The sequence below is a fragment of the Bos grunniens genome, chromosome 15 (genome assembly GCF_055505025.1).
Source record: "Bos grunniens cultivar Pamir isolate PY7600 chromosome 15, Bosgru_T2T1.0, whole genome shotgun sequence".
Classification (NCBI taxonomy): Eukaryota; Metazoa; Chordata; class Mammalia; order Artiodactyla; family Bovidae; genus Bos; species Bos grunniens.
In genome coordinates, this window is record NC_141179.1 from 56,469,579 (window position 1) to 56,497,132 (window position 27,554).

Consider the following 27,554-nt stretch of genomic DNA (forward strand, 5'->3'; position numbering starts at 1 on the left):
GTCCTGCATCACAACTACTGAGCTCGTGTTCTAGAGCCCATGCTCTACAAGAGAAGCCACCGCGGTAAGAAGCCACGCTCTACAGCTAGAGAGTCGTTCCGCTCGCCACACTAGAGAAAGCCTGTCTGCAGCAATGAAGACTCAAAAAGGTAAGATAGGTCACTTCAGCCATGTCCGACTCTGTGCGACCCCAGAGACAGCAGCCCACCAGGCTCCCCCGTCCCTGGGATTCTCCAGGCAAGAACACTGGAGTGGGTTGCCATTTCCTTCTCCAATGCATGAAAGTGAAAAGTGAAAGTGAAGTCTCTCAGTCGTGTCCGACTCTTCGCGACCCCATGGACTGCAGCCCATTAGGCTCCTCTGTCCATGGGATTTTCCAGGCAAGAGTACTGGAGTGGGGTGCCATTGCCTTCTCTGAAGACTCAATATAGCCAATAAATAAATAAATACAATTTTTTTTAAAGTTAGTTAAAAAGTAAATGGATTGAAAATATATATACTATGCTATCAATAGTACAAAAAGAGTTGGAATGGCTCTACGTGTCAGATAAAGTAGATTTCAGAGCAAAGAGTATCATCAGAAATAAAGAATACCATTTCCTAATAAGAAAGGGGTGCCACGTGCATGCTCAGCCATGTCTGGCTCTTTGCGACCCCATGGACTGCAGCCTGCCAGGCTCCTCTGTCCGTGGGATTCTCCAGCCAAGAATATTGGAGTGGGTTGCCATGCCCTCCTCCAGGGGATCGTCCTGACCCAGGGGTCAAACCTCTGTGTCTCACGTCTCCTGCATTGGCTGGCGGATCCTTACCACTGAGCTACCAGGAAAGCCCTAAGAAAGAGATAAACTCATCAAAAGCATGTAATTCTAAAAGTATATGCATGTAATAAAAGAATTTCAAAGTGTATTAGAGGAAAAATCTGCTAGAATTGCAAGGAAAAGTAAACAGATTCACAATTACATTCAGAGACTTCAACATCTCTCTCTTATTAATTAATAGAAAAGAGATAAAGCGTTTACACTGAAAAATGGGGGAGCCCAAAGCAAAAACATTATGCTAAGTGAAAGAAAACAGTCACAAAGCACCATATACTGCATTGTTCTGGTGTTTAGTCACTCAGTCATATCCGACTCTTTGCGACCCCGCTGGGCTCCTCTTGTCCATGGGATTCTCCAGGCAAGAATACTGGACTGGGTTGCCATTTCCTTCTCCACCATATACTGTATAATTCCATGCATATGAAGTATACAGAATAGGCAAACTCATACAGAATGTAGATCCATGATTGCCTAGGGCTTGGGGTTTTGGGTAGTGACTGCTGTTGGGTACAGAGTTTTTGTCTTTTTAAAAAATATGATGCAAATGTTCTAAAATTGTTTGTGGAGAAGATTGTCCAACTCTGTGAATTGAAAAATTGAATTTTCACTTTAAAAGGGTGAATTTTGTGGCTTGTGAATTATATTTCAATTAAGCTGTTATTTAAAAAGTTGTTCTAAATTTTGTAACTAATTCTTGGGTTAAGTGTCAGACAAACTCCTGATGGTTTCTCACTGCTCTTACGATGACTTCCCAACCCTAAACCCTGGTGCAACTGACCCTATCCAGCTCATCTCCTTCTTCTCTTCATTCTTGTGCTCCAGCCACAGTGGGCTTCTCTCTGTTCCTGGACATGGCAAACTGATTCCTGTCTCAGAACCTTTGCACTTGCGGTTACTTTGATCCTGAAGTCTGTTCTACAGAACCACTTTATTTTCATCAACCATGTTTCATCTCAAGTATCATCTTCTCTGAAAGGCCTTCCCACATTGTGCTGCCAAAAGCCTACTTCTGATTCCATGTTACCTTATTTTACCTATTTCATGCAACTTAGTTCCTTAAACAACCTTCTTTGTTTATTGACATATGTGTCTACCTGCGCTAGAATGTAATGTAAATTCTTTGAGGAATAGGTTTCTTGCCTTGTTCCCACTGTATCTACAGTTTTTAGAACAGTGCCTGGCTCATGGTTGTAACTGAGTAAGAGTTACCCAGATCAAAGAAAATCACCAGAAATACACAGTGCTGGTAGAAATAATGGCACTAGGGAGCAAGGCATGAAGGGTAGAAGGAGTGGATGAAGGTCATGCCTAAGTGACACCAAGGGGGTCAGGTTGACTGCTCTCTGTAGGTTAGCAGGCTCAAGTGCTAGGGCTAGAAAGACGCTAATGCAGTAGGAATAGATGTTTCTAAACTTTTCTTTAACGATTTTTAAAATTAGAAATATATAATATATACAGGAGAGTATATAGTATTTTTGTACAATTTAAAGAATAATTATAAAGCTTCCCTGGTAGCTCAGATGGTAAAGAATCTGCCTGCAATGCAGGAAATCCAGGTTCGGTACTTGGTTTGGGAAGATCCCCTGGAGAAGGAAATGGCAACCCCCTCCAGTATTGGAGGGAGAATTCCATGGACAGAGGAGCCTGGTTCATGGGGTTGCAAAGAGTTGGACACAACTGAGCAAATAAATACAAACATTCATGTAGTTACCACCCGAGTTAAGAAATGGGAACTTGCCAGTCACCCTCCAAGTCTGTGTGATTCTTGTTACACTCCTCTTCTCAGGACAAAACCACTCTCCTGATTTTTTTTTTTAATTTTATTTAATTATTTAGCTGTGTTGGGTCTTTGTTGCTGTGTGTAGGCTTTCTCTTGTTGCAGCGAATGGAGGCTGCTCTCTAGTTGAGGTGCACGGGCTTCTCACTGCAGTGGCTTCTCTTGTTGCAGAGCACGGGCTTTAGGTATGTGGGCTTCAGGAGCTGTAGCACGTGGCCTCTTTAGTTATGAGCCCAGTAGATATGATGCAGGGGGTTAGTTGCCTTGTGGTATGTGGGATCCTCCTAGACCAGGGATCAAACCCATGTCCCCTGCATTGGCAGGTGGATTCTTAACCACTGGACCACCAGGGAACTTCCACTTTGCTGATTTTTATTATAGTTATAACGTTGCTTTTTTTTTTTTTTAATATTTTGACATCTACTTGTGCATGATTAAATAATGTATTTTTCAGTTTTTGAACTTTACATAAATGAAGTTATACTGACTGTATCTTCTATGATTTGCTGCTTTTACTCAACACTATGTTTCTTAGCTATTTCTATGATGACAGATATGGCTGTTCATTATTACTGTTGTATAGGACTCCACTGACTGAACATACCACAGTTTATTTTCCAGCCTACCAAAGTGGGGTGGCGTCTAGTTTTTGCTATGCTAGAAATATTTTTGTATATGTTCATGTTTTCCCAAGCCCAGTATGTGTATACTATTTTCTCTGGAGAACCCTGATGTTATACTCAGTTTATTTATTCATCTATTGAAGGACATCTTGGTTGTTTCCTATTGGAGCATTCATGAATAAAGCTACTATAAATAAACATTCATGTAAAGGATTTTGTATTTACTTAAATTTTCAGTTCACTTAAGTTATACCCAGGAGTGTGATTGCTGGGTTGTATGGTAAGTCTATATTTAGCTTAAAAGAAACTGCCAGGGAAGAGCGCTCTTATTACTTCACATACTCATCAGCATTTGGTATTGTCAGGTTCTTGGACTTTAGTTATGCTATTAAGTGTGTAACAGAATGTCATTATTGCTTTCATTTGTATATGACAAATTATTTTGAGTGTAATCATATTTTTAACTTTCCCTTTTCTGATTACTTTTAAGGTTGAGTTTATTTCATATGTTTATTGGCCATTGACTTTTCTCTTTATGAAGTGTTTGTTCAAGTTTTTTTGCTCATTTTTTCAATTTGATTTTTATCTTTTTCTCATTATTTCCTAGAACTTCTTTATATATTCTGGGTGTAATTTCTTTTCTGGTGTAAGACATTGCACATGTTTTTACTTACTTTATGGCTTGCTTTTCACTTTATGATGCTTTTTGATGAACAGAAAACCTCTGTATTTGAACTAGAGTGCAGGCTCTAGAGCTCTTAGTGTTATACTGGTTTCTCTAGTTTGTAAAACTACGTGGGTAGTTTTTACACATGGGTTTAGTTGCCCCTTGATACTTTGAATCTTAGTTCCCCAACCAGGGATTACCAAGGAAGTCCCCGAAAGTAAATAGGCTTAACTTCTTTTGCCTAAGTCCTGCTCCCCTCCCTGCTGCCCTCTGATCCGGTTCCTCTGTGCTTACCTTCCAACCCTATTCTCCATTCCCAAAGGAAAAGGTCCTATCTGGCATTGCCTTACAGGGTAAGGACGGGCAGAACTGAAAGGGAAAACGTAGAGTCTTGTTAGTGGGTAGGAGTTGTTAGGACAAGCTCTTGAATGCTCATATGGTAATCTTTTTTGTCCTGTCACAGCTTTAAATCATAGTGGTAATCTGGATGGAACAGGGACCACTACACAGAATCTACCGTGCCCAAGGGAATCCTATGAGGGACCCTGCCGTTTTCCCCTTTATTTTCCCTGTTGCTGGGCAAGAGGCCAAGGTGATCCACATAGTAAAGTCCTGGGGTTGAGGGGAGGGAAAATGAGAAAGAACTGAATAGCTTGGGGTTGGAGAAATTTTTCAGGGCATTTGAGGTGAGAGGAGCCAAACTAAGAAGAGGACAGAAGTGACAAGAGGAGAAAGTGGATTCTCAGAGCATCAAACAGAGTGTATTTAGATTCATTTTTCTTTTCAACAGACTCAAGCAAAGAATGAATTGTTCTAAGACTCCACTAAGGTGGCAGCCACTATGAGGAAGGTGTCATATGAGGAAGGTGTCAGTGTTACTTTTGAAGGTAAACAAAAGACACATTTGCACAGAATACAGTTGGAATCCCAGAACTGAAGGAAGAATTAGGAGTAAAGAAGGAAACAACTTTGAAATTTGGAAGACGCTTGTCAGGGCATCATGCTTGCAGATGATGACTGCGTAATGATATCAAGATTATTTAAGACTGGTGATGTTTTCATTAGCCATTCTCAGTAATGAGCTCAAGAAGTCTCAGAAGAAGCAAAGAAAAAATTTCCAAGAAGAAACTGATGCCTTAGAATCCAAACTGAGATCAACTCAGTGGATGTTAGACTCGAAAGTTGAGTTATAATCAAGATTTGACAGCAACATAAGCCTTGAAGTGAAGTGAAATCGCTCAGTTGTGTCTGACTCTTTGCGACCCCATGGACTGGAGCCTACAAGTCTCCTCTGCCCATGGAATTTTCCAGTCAAGAGTACTGGAGTGGGTTGCCATTTCCTTCTCCAGGGGATCTTCCCGACCCAGGGATCGAACCCAGGTTTCCCGCATCGCAGGCAGACGCTTTACCATCTGAACCACCAGGGAAGCCCACTCTTTGCGACCCTATGGACTATAGCCCACTAGGCTCCTCTGCCCATGGGGATTCTCCAGGCAAGTATACTGGAGTGGGTTGCCATGCCCTCCCCCAGGGAATCTTCCCCATCCAGGGATTGAACTTGGGTCTCCTGTGTCTCCTGCATTGCAGGTGGATTCTTTACCACGGAGACACCAGGGAAGCCCAGTTTATTTGCTTATTTTATACATAACAGTTGTACTGTTAGGGGAAGCACACTGATTGAAACCGCCCACCCTGGCCAGGCACCATAGTAACTATTTGCATGAGTTGTTTTATGACAGGAGATCCTGATAAGGAATACGGAACTAATAAGCCACCACCAAGCGGAAGAGTTCGGGAAAGGTCGAAAGGAGATACCGCATGTCCGTCCACTTCCCAGAATCCCTCTCGCTAGCATACATCTTGGCTGAGCGATGCCTGCGTCACCAGCAAAGACTCTGAATTAGAATGATTGGCCAAAGACCGCCTGGAAACTAATCCCATCACCGTAAAACCTGAGACTGCGAGCCACGTGGCAGAGCAGTTCTCCTGTGTTCCCTTACCCTACTGCTCTCCACCTGGATGCCCTTTCCCAATAAAATCTCTTGCTTTGTCAGCACATGTGTCTCCTTGGACAATTCATTTCCGAGTGTTAGACAAGAGCCCAGTTTTGGGCCCTGGAAGGGGTCCCCCTTGCTGCAACAGTACCTCTTAATCCTACACCCTCTGCTTCCCTCTCCCCACTGGTAAACACTAGTTTGCTCTCTATATTAAACTTGAATAATGTTTACATTGAAATGACTTCTTTAAAAAGAGAAGGATGAATTGTTCTGCTGTCTTTATCTGCTAGGTTTACTTCTTAAATGCAATGCTAGTCCGACACTGAACCCTGAGTGTCTTTGGCTTCAGAAGGACTCCACTGCCTGCTTGCTATGGATGTACAAGGCTGTGTTAAGGACTTTAAGGATGAAGAAACGGAGGATCCGAGGTGGTGGGTGTCTTGCCCCTAGTCACAGAACTAAGAGATGTCAGAGCATGGACAAAAATGCAGCTAGGTCTGACTTTCTAGCCTGAGGTCTTTGTCTTGCTGCTCAGACGGCTCTCCTTTGATCTGCCGCTGACCCTAGCTCATTCCTGCCCCCTCACACTTCCTGTTCCCCTCCCCTCCCCCTTGTTGTCCGCAGGGCCAGGCCTTGCCTCAGGGCCCAGCTGAACCTGTACCCTCTCCAGCTCCTGTCATATCAGCCTCTAGAGACATCGCCCCCTGCCTCCTCAGAGAGAAGGAGAGAAAGCTCTTTGCATCCTGACACTCTCCAGACAGCCAGGCCCCAGAGCTTGCAGCCAAGTGGAACCCCTCCGGGTGCCCCCAGCCTGGGCTCCGGGTACGCTCCCCGTCACAGCCCAGGAATGTGGGCATCCGAGTATCAGCAGCAGACACGCTGGCTGTCAGCCGAGCCAGGGGCCCTGATAGCTGACAGGAGCTGAAAGAACCATTAGAGAGGAAGGCTGGGTCCAAGGGGCACATTTCAGGGTCGCTGGGCTGGGCAGAACAGCACAAACAGCCAGGGCTGGCAGCCTCGGAGAAGCCACTGCCTAACAGGCCTCAGTTTCCCCATCTGTAGAATAGGGATGGTATTTCCTTTAAAAAAAAAAAAATTCATTTTATTTGTGTATTTGTTTTTGGCCACGCTGGGTCTTCATGGCTGCTGAGGCGTTTCTCTAGCTGCTGTGAGCAGGGGCCACTCTCTAGTGGTGGTGTGCAGGCTTCTCACTGCCATGGTTTTTCTTTTTGCTGAGCACAAGATCCAGGGCACATGGGCTTCGATAGTTGTGGTGGGAGGGCTCTAGAGCAAGGCTCAGTAGTTGTGGCACATGGGCTTAGTTGCTCTGTGGCCTGTGAGATCCTCCCAGACCAGGGATTGAGCCCCTGTCTCCTGAACTAGCGGGGGATTCATTATCACTGAGCCGCCAGGGAAGCCCCCAAATACTTCTTGACCTGCCTGCCTCACCAGGCAGCTGTAAGGAAATGAATGTGATTGATAATACCACCTGATTTTATTGCCTACTCCAGCCCATCTCAGAGAACCACAGGGGAAACCGAGGCCCGAAGAGGGCAGCTCACACCTGGGGCTGTTAACAGAGCCAGGCTCAGCTTCCAGGTCCCTGTTTCCCCAACCAAAGCTCTTCTCCCTATTCTCAGTCCTTTCTGTCCTGAACACACTCAGGTAGAAAGGATAACTTCCTGCATGGGGGACTGGGATGAAGCAGAGCTAGTCCAAGGACCTGGGACAAGGCCAGGAGAGCCAGACTCCAGGCTTAGGCTGTCATTGACCTAATGTGAGAAACTGGGACAGGATTTCTCCTCTCAAGGCCATTCTTTATTATAACGTGGGGTCATCACCATCAAGGGTGCTTCTTAGACTTTCGTGTGCTGGTGAATCACTGGGATCTTGTTAATAGGCAGGTTCTGATTCAGCAGGTCTGGGGCAGGGCCTCAGAGATGTCATTTCTAACAAACTTCCAGAGTCTGCTGATGCTGCTGGCCCTCGGACCACTTTTCTTATTCTTCAGCTAAGACAGCAAAAGAAATGATTTATTGTACACATTACATTCAGCCACAACTGACAAGAGAACTAGTCCATAATATCAGTAGTCCAGGGCAAAGGACCAAAAGGAACTGCTTTGATACAAGCATGGTGGGTCTCTCAAAGGTGGTCAGGGCAATCAGAATGGCTGTAGATGTTCCAGATAGATATTCCACTGAGACAAGTTCTAGATGGATGACATGCAGTCGAACACTTTGTACCAGCGTCCCTGGCCTCTAGCTTTCACTGTTTCTGCTTCTGTGGCTTCTGTGGTGTACGAGTTTACTTGGACCTCTGCCTCATCTTTCTTCTTTTGTGCTTCAGCCTGCACATTCACTTCTTCCTCCACTTTGCTCCCAAGGTATGGAGGCTTCTCCAAAAAAAGCCCTTGGACCACTTTTTAAGAACAAGAGTCTGAAGGAGCCCTAACGGCTCCTGGTATGGCCTTTGGTAAGTGTCTGGTACTCTGGGATGTCTCCTTCCCTTCACCCCAGCAAACCCCCACCCCCAGGCTGTCCAGAGGTTCCTGACACTCCACCCGGGGAGCACTTCCTCTCTTCTCTGAGGCTGTTCCCTCCATCCACTCCTGCTTCACCTTCAGAAGCAAGAAGTCTCAAGTTGTTCCTTCCTCCAGCTGGGACTTGCCTCATGAAGACCCTCCTCCAGCCTTTCATAGGAGCCAGAGTCCCGTCTCTGTTGAGGATGTGAGGAGCTTGTTACACAGCTTCCCAGCTCCACGGGGAAGGCTGGGAACCCTTAGAGAGCAGACTCCCAGGAGCGCCTCATCCCGAGGCCTGGTTCTTGTCTCTGGAGTGGGGCCACCTGGGCTTTCCTGCCCTCAACACCCACCCAACAGTAGCAACTTCTGCAGTAAGATTTATGTGATGCCATTGGGTTTTTTTAAAAAAAGAAAAAACAGGGTGTGTGTTAAGAAGGAAGGAAGAAACCCAACATTTATTAAGGTCCTATTGTGTGGCAGGCATATTCACAAACATCTCTTCCTCCCAACCCTTGGCCCTGGAAGGCACTTGCCTGAAGGTCATGGTGAGGATGGAAAAAAAATGAAGCCTGTGAAACTCCTGAGTGACTTGTCAGCAGTTTGAGGAGTGGATAGAGGCCAGCCTGGTTTCAGAGCACAAAGAAAGAGGAGGCTGGAGCAGGCAGAGGAGGGGTGTCCAGCGCTGGTGGGGCCTGTTGATCACAGGCGGAGTAGAACTTCTCTCTATGAGCAGTGGGAGCTGGTAAGGATTAGGCAGATTTGGGGCCAGATCAGACTGGGTCTCCAGAAGGACAATGTGGCCACTGAGTGGAGATGTGTGGAGGGGCACTGCTACACTAGGAGGTCCTTTCCCGCCCTGGGATCTTGAACTGCACAGGCTGTGTAGCGGTTGTTTGTCTCCATTCTAAGTATCTCTATGGCACGTTCATGTCCACAGCCCGAGTTCCCTGTCAAAATCCCCAGGAGGGGGCAGCACAGACCTCAGTCTCCCCTTTGGGAGACAAGGTCCAAGGACCGCCAAAGGCTTCCCCGAGACCCCCCTGGGATGAGTCACTGGGCAGGAGTGGGAACCCAGGCTCCCACAGGCTATGTTGCTGCCAGGACTCTGGGGCATGGGAGGGAGAGAGACCGGAAAGCTGGGGCCCAGCCCGGGTCAGCCAGCGTCCATCACCAGGAGCATCACCAGGCTGGCCTGGCTCAAAATAGCTCTCCAGACGCAAGGAAATATTTTATCCTACTCTGTTTTCCCACCAAAGAAAATAAACATTCCCAAATCTCAATGGGGCCAGACTCCAAAGAGGGGGAGAGGGAACGAGAGCAGGCCTGGCCGCCCACTGAGAAGTCGGGTTTCTGTCCTCTTCGTTCCTTTCTTCAGGGTCAAGACTTTGTTTTGTGACATGAATGTGGCGACTCCCACGACTTTCCCAGTGGTGACTGGCTTTCCCTTCGTGTCAGACTGCCCTTTCCCAGGGGTCTCTCATCTCAGACATGCTGACACTACTGGCCAGCTGCAGAGACCATGCTTGAGGGGTACAAGTATGGATTATTTAGGACACAACTCTGCCCTTGAGGGGCTTACAAAATACTGGGTGGCAGGGCGGGGCTTCCTCTCTCCTTGAGGAGCTCTTGGAACCTGGGGGAGAGAGCACTAACATTTACTGAGAGTCACCCAAGAGCCTGGTACGTGCCAGAAACTCCCACAGACAGAGTCATCACATTTGACCCTCACAAGCCTTTGAGCTGTATGTTATCACTTCCCATTTTCCAGATGAAGAAACTGAGGCTCAGTACGGGCATGAAATCTCAAGGTTTCATGACTTGCGAATGATAGATCTAGGATTGAATCATATGTTACGCAGTTTTAGGACTGCCCTTTGCATCCTGCTGGCTCTTGTGGGCCCCACATGGAGACTGGCCTGTGGATTGAAGGAGCCCTGGACACACTCATGTACAGAGCTCTCCCCTTCTCCCTCTGGCTGTGGGAACCCTAGGTCCTGGGACACAAAGACCTTCTCAGGAAGACAGAAATGAGGCTGGTGTTATGTTATGGATTGAATTGTGTTCCCCCAAAAGATCTGTTGAAGATATAACCCTCATACCTGCCAATGTGACCTTATTTGGAAATCAGATCTTGGCAGATGTAGTCAAGTTAAGAAGAGGTTGTAGGGTGGGCCCTAGTCCACTATGGTTAGTGTCCTTATAAGAAGAGGAAAGATTGTCATGTGAAGACAAAGGCAGAGATTGGAGTTATGCTGCCCTAAACCAAGGAATGCCTGAGACTACCGAAAACTTTTAGAGGCAAGGAAGGGTCGTCCTCTGGAGGGCTTTGGAGGGAGCATGACTGCCAGCACCTAGATTTTATAGTTCTAGCCTCCAGAACTGTGAGATAATACCTTTCTGTTGTTTTAAGTCATCTAGTTTGTGGTCCTTAGTTATGGCTGCCTTGGCAGACTCCTATAGCTGAGGTCTGCCTGGTGTCCCCCTTGGCTTCCTTAGGAAGCAGGCAGACTAGAACTTGTGGGAGAGAAGAGCTCAAGTCTCAGCTCCATGAGGGAAAAACTTCTCCCAGTCAGAATGAGTCTTCAGTGGGGGCTGCTTCAAGGGAGTGAGGGTCACATCATAAGGTGTATATGTGAAGGAGTAGATGGACCTTCTATAGGAATATTTGGTTGTCTCTTTCTTACTGCTTTTTTGGGAATTCATAAATGTATATATAGATATAAAAATAGAAAGGATCAGCCTACTGATAAATTTTCTATGTATTTTGCAAACATGTTTTCTAGTTAAGGGGCTTCCCTCATAGCTTAGACGGTAAAGCATCTGCCTGCAATGCAGGAGACCCGGGTTCGATCCCTGGCTTGGGAAGATCCTCTGGAGAAGGAAACGGCAACCCACTCCAGTACTCTTGCCTGGAAAATTCCATGGACAGAGGAGCCTTGTAGGCTCCAGTCCGTGGGGTCGCAAAGAGTCGGACACAACTGAGCAACTGAGCATGCCCTTGTTTAATATCTGGTAGAGCAAAATTTCCCCATCTTCACTTTCTTCTTCTGGAATGTCTTCACTATAGTTTTTGGTATTTATTAAATGTCATTTAAAAAATCCTTATCCCTGCCCATTTATATTCAAGTTCTCTTAAAATAATACTAGTATCACTATTAATCTGAATGATTTACTTTAAAATTTGTATAACTATTTGTGTAATAAAAGTTTAAAAGTTTGGGATATAGTCATAAAAAATTTTAAGTGTAGATAGCAATATACATTGGAGAAGGAAATGGCACCCCACTCCAGTACTCTTGCCTGGAAAATCCCATGGACAGAGAAGCCTGGTAGGCTACAGTCCTTAGGGTTGCAAAGAGTCGGACACGACTAAGCGACTTCACTTTCACTTTTCACTTTCATGCTTTGGAGAAGGAAATAGCAACCCACTCCAGTGTTCTTGCCTGGAGAATCCCAGGGACGGGGGAGCCTGGTGGGCTGCCGTCTGTGGGGTCGCACAGAGTCGGACATGACTGAAGTGACTTAGCGGTAGCAGCAGCAGCAATATACATACAATGTATTTATGTCTACATTATGATGAAATCCCTGGAGAAGGGAAAGGCTACCCACTCCAGTATTCTGGCCTGGAGAATTCCATGGACTATGTAGTACGTGGGGTCGCAAAGAGTTGGACACGACTGAGCTACTTGCACTTCACTGTGATGAAATCATTCTTCATACACTATTCAGCCATTTGACTTTTTCACTTGGACATATGTTCAATATATTTTCATGTCATCAAAATCAAACTGACAGCCCACTGACTCTGGAAGAGGAAGACCCCATGGCTGGGGCTGTTGCAACCATGATTGCCCAGTTAGTGACCTGAATCAAATAGTCATCAGAATGCTGGGCAAAGGAAAAAAAAAATAGAACTGCCTCATTTAAAAAATGTTCACAGTGTATCCCATTTTAGAGAAGTACTCTAATCTAGTCAATCAATTTCTTGAGGTACAATGATACTTTCAACAGATCACTAAAAAGAAAAAATTCTAGGGACTTCCCTGGTGGTCCAGTGGATAAGAACCCACCTTCCAATGCAGAGGATGCAGGTTTGATCCCTGGCTGGGAAAGTAGGATCCCACATGCCTTGTGGACAAATAAGCCCGTGCACCGCTACTAAGACCCAAGGCAGTCATAAATATATAAATAAATAACTTTTAAAAATTGTACTTCCCTAAACAAACTACCTTCCAAGAATTGTGGCCATTTATACTTCCACCCCACTCCAGTACTCCTGCCTGGAAAATCCCATGGACGGAGGAGCCTGGTAGGCTGCAGTCCATGGGGTCGCTAGGAGTCGGACTCGACTGAGCGACTTCACTTTCACTTTTCACTTTCATGCATTGGAGAAGGAAATGGTAACCCACTCCAGTGTTCTTGCCTGGAGAATCCCAGGGACGGGGGAGCCTGGTGGGCTGCCGTCTCTGGGGTCGCACAGAGTCTGACACGACTGAAGCGACTTAGCAGCAGCACACTCCCGCTAACCCTGGATCACAGTGCCTGCTGGATTACAGTCACCAACACAGGGTGTTTCAAGAAGGGAATTAGATACTTTAAAAATAGAGCAAAGAACATAATAGACAAAGAACATAAAAGACATCACCCAGCTTTGCCCCATATTTACCGCATGAGCTTTTTATTACAGTTTCTTTGGAAATTAAAAAGAAATTAAGGACATTTCACACATAAGTAAAAGTGGAGCGATTGAACCCTGACCACCTTCAACAGTTATCAATTCATGGCTAACTGTGCTCCATCTAGACTCCCAACCACAAGTTAATGAAACAGACACCAGACTTCATATAATTTCACCTGTAAATACTTCAGCAAGCCTTTGCAAAAGATAAGCAGTTTCACACCTTAAAAATGAATGATTTTCTAATATAATCAAATACCAATGTAACAAATTTTACTGGTTGTCTTTTTACATATATTATACATATGTATAAAGTATATATACATACGTATATATAAAGTATAATAGATAATATGTATATTCATTTATATATATATTTTTCTCTTTATGTATATATATTTGCTTGAATAAGGATCCAAAGTAAGGTCCAGACATTGCTTTTGATTGTGTCTCTTAAGTTTTTCTTTTTAATTTTGAAACAAGCACAAACACAGAAAAGTGGCAAGTACATTACAAAGAACTTCCCTTCCCTTGAACCTTTTGAGTGTGAGTTGTGTACCTGGTTTCCCATCACGCCCTGAGTCTGTACTATTTCCTACGAAGACTGTCTCCTCTGTAATACAACCAGCAACACCAGGAGGCTAACAGGGAGTCATTGCTACTGTTTACTCCTCAGACCTCCTTCAAGTGGCCAATTGCCCCAGCAGTGTCTTGCATAGTCGGAGGACCCAGTTCAGACACACTCGCTGTATTTAGATGTCATGTCTCTCTAGCCTCCTTCAGTCTGGAAAAGTTCCTCAACTTTTGACTTTTAAGACCTTGACATTTGGGGAGTGATTTTCTAGACCAGTAGGAATTTGTCTGACATTTCCTCATGATTATGCATCGTTAGCAGGAATAGCCCAGAAGTGACCCTGTGGTTTTCTCATTGCGTCTTCAGATGGCGTGTGATTTTGACCGGTTCCTTTATTGATGAGGATAGAGGTGATATCTGCTAGTCTTCTCCACGGTGAAGTTACTCTTTTCTCTTTTGTGATTTCATAAACACTTTGAAACTGTGAAAATGTCTCATTTCTCATCAAGCTTTCGATTTATTCATTTGTTTATATCAGTGTGTACTTATGGTTTTCTGTTTTATTCACTGGGCTGTATTTAGTTTTGTGATCAAACTGTCCCTAGCTTGATCAGTCCCTTCAAGCTGGGTCATGTATCCTTTTGAAAAGTCCCCGTCATTCTTGGATACTTCCGTAATTTCTGGCACAACAAGATCTTCCAGGCACATCTTGTACTCTTCCTTCCCCTATCCTGTGATCAGGCGTTCTCTGAGGAAATGCAAAACGGTGACATTCTAACTCAATTAGTCTTTCTTTGCTTATTAGCAAGGATTCCTTCATTCCAAACAAAATTTAAAAACTTCCTTTTCATCAAATACACGAGTTCATTTCTTTGAGGTAGTTTCAATAGCAAGTCAGGATAAATGGCTTTCCCTTTTCTTGTTAGCTTTCATAATAATAAGTTTATTTTCTAGCACCCTCCAAAGCTGATCAGTAAGACTTTTTGCTTCCAGTTTTATTGACATATAGCTGTTCTAAAGTTTAAGGTGTACAGCATAATGTTTTTATTTACATATAGCATAAAGTGATATTATAATAAGTTTAGTTAGTGTCCATTACGTCATATAGACATGAAATTAAAGAAACAGAAGGCAGTTTGCCATGAGAACTCAAGATTTACTCTAACTACTTTCACATATAACATACAGTGGTGTTAATTTCATTTACTGCATTGTACATTTCATCCCTCGTACTTATGTATCCCATAAGTGGAAGTGTGCACCTTTTGACTACCTTCATCCAATTCCTTCTCCCCCAATTTCCCACTTCCGGTTACCACAAGTCTGAATTCTTTTTCTAAGAGTTTGTTTAGTTTTGAAATATAATTGACCTACAACACTACATTAGGTCCTGTTACACAACATAGTGAGCCAACATTTCTATACATTTTAAACTGATCACCATGATAGGTCTATTATGATATGAACAAGTATTGTTATGAACTTGGTGACTTTTAAGTATTTCAATATATTTGTCATTATTGTTATGAAGTTCAGATGGTCCCGTATTTGGTCAGTGGGAGTCTGTCTTGGTTTGTTTTTCCATATGAATCTAATCATGAGGAAACAGGAGAAATCACAAGCAAACTGAATTCTTTCCCAATGAAAAAGTTCACTGGGAATTTTGTTTGGGATTGTACTGAATCTACAGGTCAGTTTGGAGAAAACTGACATCTTCAAGATAGCAAGTCTTTCCATTTATTAATGTGATATACATCTCTGTTTATTTGGTAAGTAACCTGTCTGCCAATGCAGGAGAGTTAAGAGACTCGGGTTTGATCCCTGGGTTGGGAAGATGCCCTGGAGAAGGATATGGCAACCCACTCCAGTACTGTTGCCTGGAGAATTCCATGGGCAGAGGAGCCTGGTGGGCTATAGTTCATGGGGTCACAAAACGACATGACTTAGTGACTAAACAGCAACAGCAACATCTTTCAATGAAGTTTTATTAATAGTCCTGTACATCTTTTGTTAGATTTATTCCAAGATATTGCACATTTTTATTAGTACAAATTATATTCTTTTTAAACTATATTTTCTAACAAAAAATGGAAAAATGGTAGTATATAAAAGTGCAATTGACTTTTGTGTATTGACTTAATCAGATGAATTGCTAAATTCTCTTAAGTCTGATAATTTGACTCTAGACTATTTTGCTTTTCTAGGTAGAAAGTCATATTAAATCATAACAGTTTTATTTCTTCCTTTTTGATCCTTAATTTTATTTCTCTTTTGTCTTATTGTGTTCTCTGGAACTCCTAGTGCAATGTTTAATAGAAATGGCAGTAAGTACTCTTCTTTCTCTTATTCCTATTTTTAAAAGAAGCACTTTTATTGCTTCAGAATTTAGTAAAATGCTTCCCATAGATTTTTTTGGGTAGATATCAGGTTTAGAAAATTTGTTTATATTACTAATTGTGAAGAGTTTTATTTAACTGCAAATGGATGTTGACTTTTATTTTTTCTATTACTTATTAAAAATAATTTTAATTTTCCCCTTTAATCTGTTGTTAAAAGCAATTCATTTATAGATTTTTCTAATGCTGAACACTGTAGTCAGAGAACATGGTTTATATGATTCTTTGGAGTTTGTTGATACTTGTTTAATAGCCTAGTGTATTGTCAGTAGGCAAAGGTGGTCTATGTGCTTTAAAACTGGGTTTATTGTACAGTTATTGGATACAGGATTCTAAATGCAAGCATTAGATCGCTGAAGTCTTACTGATGATTTTTTTTATGTGATCTAACAAGTTCTGATAGATCTCCCCCTGTATATGTCTTTCTTAAAGCTGTGTTTTCATGTGTGTATGAATTAAACAGTTTTATATATTTCTGGTTAATTGAAATATTAATTATTTCATGATGGCCCACTTTATCTCTCATAGTGTTTCTGTCTTCAAATCTGTTTAGTCTGATATTTATTTGGCTACAACAGATTTTTTTCTTTTTGGTTAATATTTGTTTCATCCTTTGAATTTTCTGTGTTCTTACAGCTATTTTTTTTTTTAACTTTCTTTAACCATCTTCACTTTGCTATTGTGATTCAAGTTATTTCTACTGTATAGCACATAGTAGGTACTCAGGAAACCCGCCATTGTCAGCCTCGGGTGTCTTCGAAGCCTTCTAGGGGTAGGGGACTGGGAAGGGAAGTGAGGTCTCCTCTCACTATTACCCCTCAGTCTGGGGGGCCTACAGGACATGGTTTTTCCTGAGAAAAGCATGGCGTTTCCAGAAAGACCTGGCTGAGAAAACCCCACTAGTCTGAGGCCACATAACTGTTTCCTAGAAACTAGATGTGAGTGAAACTCTGCTGGTGCCCGAGTCACAGCATACGTTTCCTGTTTTTCATCCACGAGCTAATAAAGTTATTTCCTTCACATGCTGCACTGCTGAGCAGGAAGGCCCTGCTGCCTCAAGGCTGGAGGCCGGCCCTTATCCACCGTGCTCCAGGCGAGGGAGGAAGTGGCCTGGGCTCTCCTGCGGGAGGGGCTTCCGCCCGGGCAGGACGGCTGTCGACTCTCCTCCCCACACACTCGACCCCTCAGCTGCAAGGAGGCATCAGAGCCAGCTCCACCCTGACAGTCCCCAGGGCTCTGTCCCGGGGACTGGAGCCCTCCGTGGGTGTCCCAACCATCTATCTGGTTCTCTTGGAAGACCCCTCAATGTCTGAGCAGCACCTCAAATTTCACGTGTCCCACACAGATCCCTTGCCTCATGCATGTCCTTCCTTACTGTCCCCATCTCTGCAGTTCTCTCACCATCCACCGCCTGCTTAATCCAAATGAAGGGCATAACTGGACCCCCTGCCCAATCCGTGTAGCCTGTTAGCCAGATGACTTGATCTGAGCTCCCCGGCCCCAGCCTAGACTCCATGCCCAGCAGTGTGGAGAGGGCTTCTGGGGGGTCCCAAGGACAGGGATGGGATGGTGTCATCGCTTTGCCCCAGCACAGTGTGGCATTAGGGAGACTATTCCAGAAACTGTGTTGAACGGTGGAGTGAATGAATGAGTGAATGAATGGGCAGGGCCCTCTAGAGTCTTCTTCAGGATAACAGCCTGCTGGGCCACCTCTTCTAACCATCCTCCCTAGTTGTGGCTTCACCATTGCCCCCCGCTCCTTCTTCCAAACCTGCTCCACTTCTCTCCCACATGAGCAACCCTGCTGCAGACATAACTCTGGTCGCTCCTCCGGGGCAGGGCTCTGGGGGTGGTGTGGTCTTGCACAGTGTCCACTCTAGGTGCCAAGGATACTGCACTGGGTCCTTTGTTTCTGATTCACTCAGACATTTCTGGAGCCCAGAGTATGTGCCATCCACTTGGGATATGACATCACACGGGTGAAAATTTCCTTCACCTGAGACTCACTCACCAGAGCGGGGAGTTGAGGACCCATAGCACCCAGTCACCAGTACATCCAGGTGAGCTGGGGCATCCGAAGTTGGGCTTGGTGGGTTCAGCCATGTGGTAACAGGGCAGGAAGCCTGTGAGGAGGTTGCTCAGGTGAAAACCTGGACAGCAGGCCAAGCTGCAGGGCTGAGCCCAGCTCCCAGGATATAGTGTCACAGAAGGATGGAGGGTGATGGCCCTGGGGGGCTGGGATCCACCACTGGTGACCCAAACAGACAGTGAGAAGGTCATGATTTAGGAGTCAGGCAGCCCCAACACACTGAGGAAGCCGCTCTCTGAGCCCCAGTTTCCTTTTCTGTAGCATAGATGTTAACAGCCCTTGTTTCACTAGAGGATGAAATGAAAGCACATCAGGCAGGCCCCTGGCACCTGTGAGGGGCTAAGCTGGGGACGTGGGAGGTGGGGAACTGTATCAGTCCTGCACAGGGGACAGGGGCCAGAGCCGCTCAAAGCCCCTTGCTGTCTTCTGCTCAGGGCTGTCAAAGCTAAGACAGAGGATGAGGCTTAGGGTGAGGGGCAGTGGAGGGCAGAAAGATTTAGTTTTGAGTTAGGCGATGTATGCACATGAGTACGACGCTCACGGGCTTCAGGAGGAGCGGGAATCACCCTGAGGAAATGGAGGCTCGGAGTGGAGATGGCCTGCCCCAGGTGATGGGCACAGCTGGGCTCCAACCCCGGCGTGCAGGCTCCTGCTCAGTCAGGCCCCCTGTCTTGCTTGTGCTGAGTTTGGGGACCTTACCCCAGCCGTCACCTCCTTTCTCAGAGTCACGACTCTGGAGCCAGCTGATTGGTAGACCTACCGCTGCATTGTTGACCCTGATGGGCTCATCTTTTGTTTCCAGCCCAGCCTGGAAGCCTGCAGATGCCCAGTGGTCTCCATTCTGCTCCTGACTGGGCCCCTCCGTGTCTTGGATTGGCCTCCCTGCTGAGTTCTAGGGGGGTTGGGCCTCATCTGTGTGTCACTAGCACCCAGCCAGGACCCTGGCACGGCGCAGAAACCTAGAAAAGTTTTGCTGAAGAGGAAAGAAGTAGAGGGTAGCCTGGGTTACCAGAATGCTCTGAGTGGGTGAAATTTCCCCACCCCGAAGAAGGGAAAGACTCCCAATTGTGGTTCCCCATGGTCCTAGGTACACAAATGTACTTAGGTGCATTTGGCCATTTGTTTCCAAATTGCAGTCAAATACACGTAATATACAGTTTACCATTTAACCCTTTTTAGCCACAACTCGGAGGTATTAAGCTGTTGTGCAACCATAGCCACCATCCAGCTCCTGGACTTTTGCGTCCAGGACTCTTGGCTGTCTTTTTCTTGTTTTTGGCTATGTGCTCCCGGGAGAGCAAGCGCCCTGCCTCAGAGCCTCAGCAAGCGCCCTTTACACACCAGGAAGCACGGCTGCCTCACAGCTTGTTGTGAGACTAAAGGAGGTGGGTGTGGGCCATGCTTCCCGGGTCAAGTGGGGTGCACCCGGGAGTGGCTGTTATCCTTCCCACGTTGGCACAGGCCAGCTCCTCAAGGGCACTTCCTTAAGGCCAAGGTTGCATGTAATGAGTACGATAATTGTGGCACTATCATGACAATGAGGCATGAAAGAGAGGACACTGGCCAAAGGGGAGCCGGGAGACCTAAAAATTCTCTGCTGTGGACTGTTTGTGGCCTCAGCCGTATCCCTGCCCCTCCTGGGCTTCTCTTTCTCCTTGTACACAGGGGCACACAGAGGGCGCTTTCTTATGGTACCGAAAGCTGCTTCTTCTCTGTCATCAACCTCAGGCCTCGCCTCACCTGGGCCAGGAGGCTGGGTGAGCAATTCCCTGTGCACACAGAGGGGAAGTCAGTGCCTCCCAAGGGCTCTCTGCTCCCTGCACATCTTGTGTGCTTGTCCACCAGACCACAGGCCCCTCGGGGACGGAGGCGCTGGCTTTCTCTCAGCCATCCGTTCATTCACTCACTCATTCACTTGTCTATTCACTTCTGTACTGTGTGAACTCTTGTCTGTGCCAGGCCCTGTGCTGGCTGCCTGTGTGGGCTCCTGGTGAGAGCCTCTGGTGAGAGGTCAGAGCCAGGCCCGGACAGGGTGGTACAGTGCTGGGCCTGCAGGGACAGAATGGTATTCCCGGCGCCCTGTGCCCGGCAGAGGGTGGGGTGGGAGCAGCCTGCGGTGCAGACGTGCTGGGGCAAGTGCCCGTCTCCTACAAGCTCTATCTCCTTATCTGTAAAGCAGCCGCCCCAGAAGGGGGTTGTGAGGAGCCAAGGATGCGGGTGTACGTGGCAAAGAAAGAGCACAGCTGCTCGGTGAACATGGTCTCGCGGGAGCAGAGTCCACGGTGGGGTGGCCCCACTCAGGAAATGCTGCTCCTATGTCTGTCCATCTGTCCCTTAGCCAAACCCTCCCAGCACCTGTTGGAACAGTGTATGGCAGACATCACACAATCTGGGCTGTCACTTCTGCAAGGTACTTCTTGAGAACGCTTAGAGATGCTTATCTTCACTGAGCTGGGGTTCTCAGAAGGGACCTGCTGCTGGTTGAGCATGAGACTTGGGTCCGCGACACAGCAGCGCAAGCCCCAGGCCCCGCCCTCCAGGTCCTCAGTCTTGTGGGGAGAAGTCAGGTGTGACACTGCAAGCGACCTGCTGCCGAGCGGGGTAGACCGTGGGACCCCAGGCCTGTGTTCCAGTGGGGGTGGGGCAGTGCCGAGCAGAGGGATAGACTCAATTCATGGACGGAGGATAGGATTGAAGCTGAGGTAAAGAACTGTTCGGGTGAGTTCTAGTGTTTAGTCTCAATAGCACCACCCACCCCCCAGCACACAATTTAGTTATTATACCCACAATCCCCATTTTACAGATGTGAAAGCTGAGGCTTAGTAAAGTTACTCCCTCTCCAAGGATCATGCTGTTGGCAGGTGGTGAGGCCTGGACTTGAATGCCATGCCACGCCCTGTTGCCTCACATAGTCTTTCTCTCTCTCCTTCTGGGGACCTGCCCTCCCCTCTGCCTCTTTCATGATCCCATACTCTGACCTCCTCCAGGTTTCACCTTAAAAACCACGGTGCCCAGAAGGCTCCATCTCATTTCCTGCTACAGGCTTCCAAGTACCTGGGTGCAATCCGCGAGAAAGCCGTAACTTTGTAATCCCTACTTCTCCCACAGCCCAGGCCTGGGACTGTCTTCCTAGCTCTGGGAAGGCCCAGGTACACAGGCTCCACCCTAGGGTGTGGGCATGGACAAAGCCTCTTTGTTCCATTGCCTGCCCCAAGGCTCCGCCTGAGCAGGAAGCTATGCCAACCCAGCGTGGGTTTGCTGGTGAGGCAGCGAGGGCCACAGATCCACAGATTCAGTCCCTGGGCTGTCATCTCCACCTGCATGTCAGTGTCAACTGCTGCTGCTGCTAAGTCGCTTCAGTCGTGTGCGACTCTGTGCGACCCCATAGACGGTAGCCCACCAGGCTCCGCCTCCCTGGGATTCTCCAGGCAAGAACAGTACAGTGGGTTGCCATTTCCTTCTCCAATGCATGAAAGTTAAAGGAGCTTATAAAAAAATTGCAAGGCAGGGCCCCACCCCAGACCCATTACACCAGAATCTCTGGGTGGTGCCTCAGTTCAGTTCAGTTCAGTCATTCAGTCGTGTCCGACTCTTTGCAACCCCATGAATTGCAGCATGCCAGGCCTCCCTTGTCCATCACCAACTACCGGAGTTCACTCAGACTCATGTCCATTGAGTCGGTGATTCCATCCAGCCATCTCATCCTCTGTCGTCCCCTTCTCCTCCTGCCCCCAATCCCTCCCAGCATCAGAGTCTTTTCCAATGAGTCAACTCTTTGCATCAGGTGGCCAAAGTAGTGGAGTTTCAGCTTTAGCATCAGTCCTTCCAAAGAACACCCAGGACTGATCTCCCTTAGGATGGACTGGTTGGATCTCCTTGCAGTCCAAGGGACTCTCAAGAGTCTTTTCCAACACCACAGTTCAAAAGCATCAATTCTTCGACGCTCAGCTTTCTTCACAGTCCAACTCTCACATCCATACATGACCATTGGAAAAACCATAGCTTTGACTAGACGGACCTTTGTTGGTAAAGTAATGTTTCTGCTTTTCAATATGCCATCTAGGTTGGTCAGAGCTTTTCTTCCAAGAAGCAAGTGTCTTTTAATTTCATGGCTGCAGTCACCATCTGCAGTGTTTTGGGGGCCCTGAAAATAAAGTCTGCTATGCTTTCCACTGTTTCCCCATCTCTTTGCCATGAAGTGATGGGACTGGATGCCATGATCTTAGTTTTCTGAATGTTGAGCTTTAAGCCAACTTTTCACTCTCCTCTTTCACTTTCATCTAGAGGCTCTTTAGTTCTTCACTTTTTGTCATAAAGGTGGTGTCATCTGCATATCTGAGGTTATTGATATTTCTCTTGGCAATCTTGATTCCAGCTTGTGCATCATCCAGCCCAGCATTTCCCATGATGCACTCCACATGTAAGTTAAATAAGCAGGGTGACAATATATAGTCTTGACATACTCCTTTCCCAATTTGGAGCCAGTCTGTTGTTCCATGTCCAGTTCTAACTTTTGCTTCTTGACCTGCATACAGATTTCTCAGGAGGCAAGTCAGGTGGTCTGCTATTTCCATCCCTTTAAGAATTTTCCAGTTTGTTGTGATCCACACAATCAAAGCCTTTGGCATAGTCAATAAAGCAGAAATAGATGTTTTTCTGGAACTCTCTTGCTTTTAGTATGATCCAACGGATATTGGCAATTTGATCTCTGGTTCCTCTGTATTTTCTTAATCCAGCTTGAACATCTGGAAGTTCACGGTTCACATACTGTTGAAGTCCAACTTGGAGAATTTTGAGCATTACTTTGCTAGTATGTGAGATGAGTGTAATTGTGTGGTTGTTTGAACATTTTTGCCATTGCCTTTCTTTGGGACTGGAATGAAAACTGATCTTTTCCAGTCCTGTGGCCACTGCTGAGTTTTCCAAATTTACTGGCATATTGAGTGCAGCACTTTCACAGCATCATCTTTTAGGATTTGAAATAGCTCAACTGGAATTCCATCACCTCCACTAGCCTTGTTCATAGTGGTGTTTCATAAGGCCCACTTGACTTTGGATTCCAGGATGTCTGGCTCTAGGTGAGTGATCACACCATCGTGGTTATCTGGGTCATGAAGATCTTTTTTTGTATAGTTCTTCTGTGTATTCTTGCCACCTCTTCTTTACAGCTTCTGCTTCTGTTAGGTCCACACCATTTCCGTCCTTCATTGTGCCCATCTTTGCATGAAATCTTCCCTTGGTATCTCTAATTTTCTTGAAGAGACCTCTAGTCTTTCCCATTCTGTTATTTTCCTCTATTTCTTTGCATTGATCACTGAGAAAGGCTTTCTTATCTCTCCTTGCTAGTCTTTGGAACTCTGCATTCAAATGGATATATCTTTGTCCTTTGCCTTTAGCTTCTCTTCTTTACTCAGCCATTTGTAAGGCTTCCTCAGACAACCATTTTGCCTTTTTGCCTTTCTTTTTCTTGGGAATGGTCTTGATCACTGCCTCTTGTACAATGTCACAAACCTCTGTCCATAGTTCTTCAGGCACTCTCTCTATCAGATCTAATCCCTTGAATCTATTTGTCACTTCCACTGTATAATTGTAGGGGATTTGATTTAGGTCATACCTGAATGGTCTAGTACTTTTCCCTACTTTCTTCAATTTAAGTCTGAATTTGGCAATAAGGAGATCATGATCTGAGCTACAGTCAGCTCCAGTCTTGTTTTTGCTGACTGTATAGAGCTTCTCCATCTTTGGCTGCAAAGAATATAATCAATCTGATTTTGGTATTGAACATCTGGTGATGTCCATGTGTAGAGTCTTCTCTTGTGTTGTTGGAAGAGGGTGTTTGTTATGATCGGTGCTTTCTCTTGGGAAAACTCTTTTAACATTTGACCTGCTTCATTTTGTACTCCAAGGCCAAATTTGCTTGTTGTTCCAGGTATCTCTTGACTTCTTACTTTTGCATTCCAGTCCCCTATAATGACAGAGAAGGCGATGGCACCCCACTCCAGTACTCTTGCCAAGAAAACCCCATGGATGGAGGAGCCTGGTAGGCTGCAGTCCATGGGGTCGCGAAGAGTTGGACACGACTGAGCGACTTCACTTTCACTTTTCACTTTCATGCATTGGAGAAAGAAATGGTAACCCACTCCAGTGTTCTTGCCTGGAGAGCCCCAGGGACGGGGGAGCCTGGTGGGCTGCCATCTCTGAGGTCGCACAGAGTCGGACACGAATGAAGCAGCTTAGCAGCAGTAGCAGCAGCCCCTATAATGAAAAGGCCATCTTTTTTGGGTGTTAGTTCTAGAAGGTCTTGTAGGTCTTCATAGAACTGTTCAACTTCAGCTTCTTCAGCATTACCAGTCAGGGCATAGACTTGGATTACTGTGATATTGAATGGTTTGCCTTGGAAATGAATAAAGATCATTCCGTTGTTTTTGAGATTGCATCCAAGTACAGCATTTTGGACTCTTTTATTGACTATAATAGCTACCCCATTTCTTTCAAGGGATTCCTGCCCACAGCAGTAGATATAATGGTCATCTGAGTTAAATTCACCCATTCCAGTCCATTTTAGTTCACTGATCCCTAAAATGTCGATGTTTACTCTTGCCATCTCCTGTTTGACCACTTCCAATTCGCCTTGATTCATGAACCTAACATTCCAGGTTCCTATGCAATACTACTCTTTATAGCACTGGACTTTACTTCCATCACCAGTCATATCCACAACTGGGTGTTGTTTTTGCTTTGGCTCCATCTCTTCATTTTTTCTGGAATTATTTCTCCACTGATCTCCTGTAGCATATTGGGCATCTACCAACCTGGGGAGTTCATTTTTCAGTGTCCTATCTTTTTGCCTTTTTATGCTATTCATGAGGTTCTTAAGGCAAGAATACTAAAGTGGTTTGCCATTCCCTTCTCCAGTGGACCACATTTTGTCAGAACTCTCCACCATGAGCCATCTGCCTTGGGTGGCCCTACATCACATGGCTCATAGTTTCATTGAGTTAGACAAGGCTGTGGTCCATGTGATCAGTTTGGTTAGTTTTCTCTGATTGTGGTTTTCATTCCTCTGCCCTCTGATGGATAAGGATAAGAGGCTTATAGAAGCTTCCTGATGGGAGAGAATGACTGAAGGGGAAACTGGGTCTTATTCTGATGGGAGGGGCCATGCTCAGTAAATCTTTAATCCAATTTTCTGTTTGATGGGTGTGGATGTGTTTCCTCCCTGTTGTTTGACCTGAGGCCAAACTATGGTGGAGGTAAGGAAGATAATGGGGACCTCCTTCAAAAGGCCCCATGCACACATTGCCGCACTCAGTGCCCCCAACCCTGCAGCAGGCCACCATCAACCCACACCTCCGCCAGAGACTCCTGGACACTCACAGACAAATCTGGGTCAGTCTCTTGTGGGGTTACTGCTCCTTTCTCCTGAGTCCTGGTGCACACAAGGTTTTGTTTGTGCCCTCCAAGAGTCTGTTTTCCCAGTCCTGTTTAAATTCTGGTGGCTCTATGGTGGGGTTAATGGCAACCTTCTCCAAGAGGGCTTATGCCATACCCAGGTTTACCGCACCCAGAGCCCCTGCCCCTGCGGCAGGCCGCTGCTGACCTGTACCTTTGCAGGAGACACTCAAACACAGTTCTAGCTCAGTCTCTGTAGGGTCTCTGGGTCCTGATGTGCACAATATTTGTCTGAGCCCTCTGAGCGTCTCTGGCAGGTAAGGGGTTTGATTCTAAATGTGATTTTGCCCTTCCTACTGTCTTGCTGGGGCTTCTCCTTTGTCCTTGGATGTGGGATATCTGTTTTTTGGTGGGATCCAACATTCTCCAATCAACAGCTGTTTAGCAGCAAGTTGTAGTTTTGGAGTTCTTGTAGGAGAAGATGAGCGCATGTCCTTCTACTCTGCCGTCTTACACCATTGCAAAATATTAGAAGCAATCTTTATCACCCACAAGCCCTTATGTTTTCCCAATGCCAGCTTGCATAAACAATATCTTTAGGAGGCACTCTAGTTGAGGAAATACAGAATCAGCCAGGGGAGAACATTTTAGAAAATGCCAGGATTTCTTTCCTTCTGTATTCTCCTTTGATGCCTTTGGATGCCACTGCAGCTGGGACTATTTGGAGCCAGTCTGTTGTTCCATGTCCAGTTCTAACTGTTGCTTCCTGACTTGCATACAGGCTTCTCAAGAGGCAGGTCAGGTGGTCTGGTATTCCCACTTCTTTCAGAATTTTCCACAGTTTATTGTGATTCACACAGTCAAAGCCTTTGGCATAGTCAATAAAGCAGAAATAGAGGTTTTTCTGGAACTCTCTTGCTTTTTCAATGATCCAGTAGATCATTGAATTTGATCTCTGGTTCCTCTGCCTTTTCTAAAACCAGCTTGAACAACTGGAAGTTCATGGTTCACGTATTGCTGAAGCCTGGCTTGGAGAATTTTGAGCATTACTTCGCTAGCATGTGAGATGAGTGCAACTGTGTGGTAGTTTGAGCATTCTTTGGGATTGGAATGAAAACTGACCTTTTCCAGTCCTGTGGCCACTGCTGAGTTTTCCAAATTTGCTGGCATATTGAGTGCAGCAATTTCACAGCATCATCTTTCAGGATTTGAAATAGCTCAACTGGAATTTCATCACCTCCTCTAACTTTGTAGTGATGCTTTCTAAGGCCCACTTGACTTCACATTCCAGGATGTCTGCCTCTAGGTGAGTGATCACACCATTGTGATTATCTGGGTCGTGAAGATCTTTTTTGTACAATTCTTCTGTGTATTCTTGCCACCTCTTCTTAATATCTTCTGCTTCTGTTAGGTCCATACCATTTCTGTCCTTTATCGAGCCCATCTTTGCATGAAATGTTCCCTTGGTATCTCTAATTTTCTTGAAGAGATCTCTAGTCTTTCCCATTCTGTTGTTTTCCTCTGTTTCTTTGCATTGATCGCTGAGGAAGGCTTTCTTATCTCTCCTTGCTATTCTTCGGAACTCTACATTCAAATGGGAATATCTTTCCTTTTCTCCTTTCTCTTGAGAAACTTATATGCAAGTCAGGAAGCAACAGCTAGAGCTGGACATGGAACAACGGACTGGTTCCAAATAGGAAAAGGAGTACATCAGGCTGTATATTGTCAACCTGCTTATTTAACTTATATGCAGTGTACATCATGAGAAATGCTAGGCTGGAAGAAGCACAAGCTGGAATCAAGATTGCCAGGAGAAATATCAATAACTTCAGATATGCAGATGACACCACCCTTATGGCAGAAAGTGAAGAAGAACTAAAGCGCCTCTTGATGAAAGTGAAAGAGGAGAGTAAAAAGTTGGCTTAAAACTCAACACTCCGAAAACTAAGATCATGGCATCTGGTCCCATCACTTGATGGGAAATAGATGGGGAAACAGTGGAAACAGTGTCAGACTTTA

The 27,554-nt window shown here is 45.6% G+C and overlaps 1 pseudogene; it reads left to right on the forward strand.

The window, feature by feature from the left end:
* The first annotated feature begins 4,720 nt into the window (after positions 1–4,720).
* On the forward strand, positions 4,721–5,581 carry LOC147358313 (prefoldin subunit 4 pseudogene; annotated as a pseudogene).
* The last annotated feature ends 21,973 nt before the right edge of the window (positions 5,582–27,554 follow it).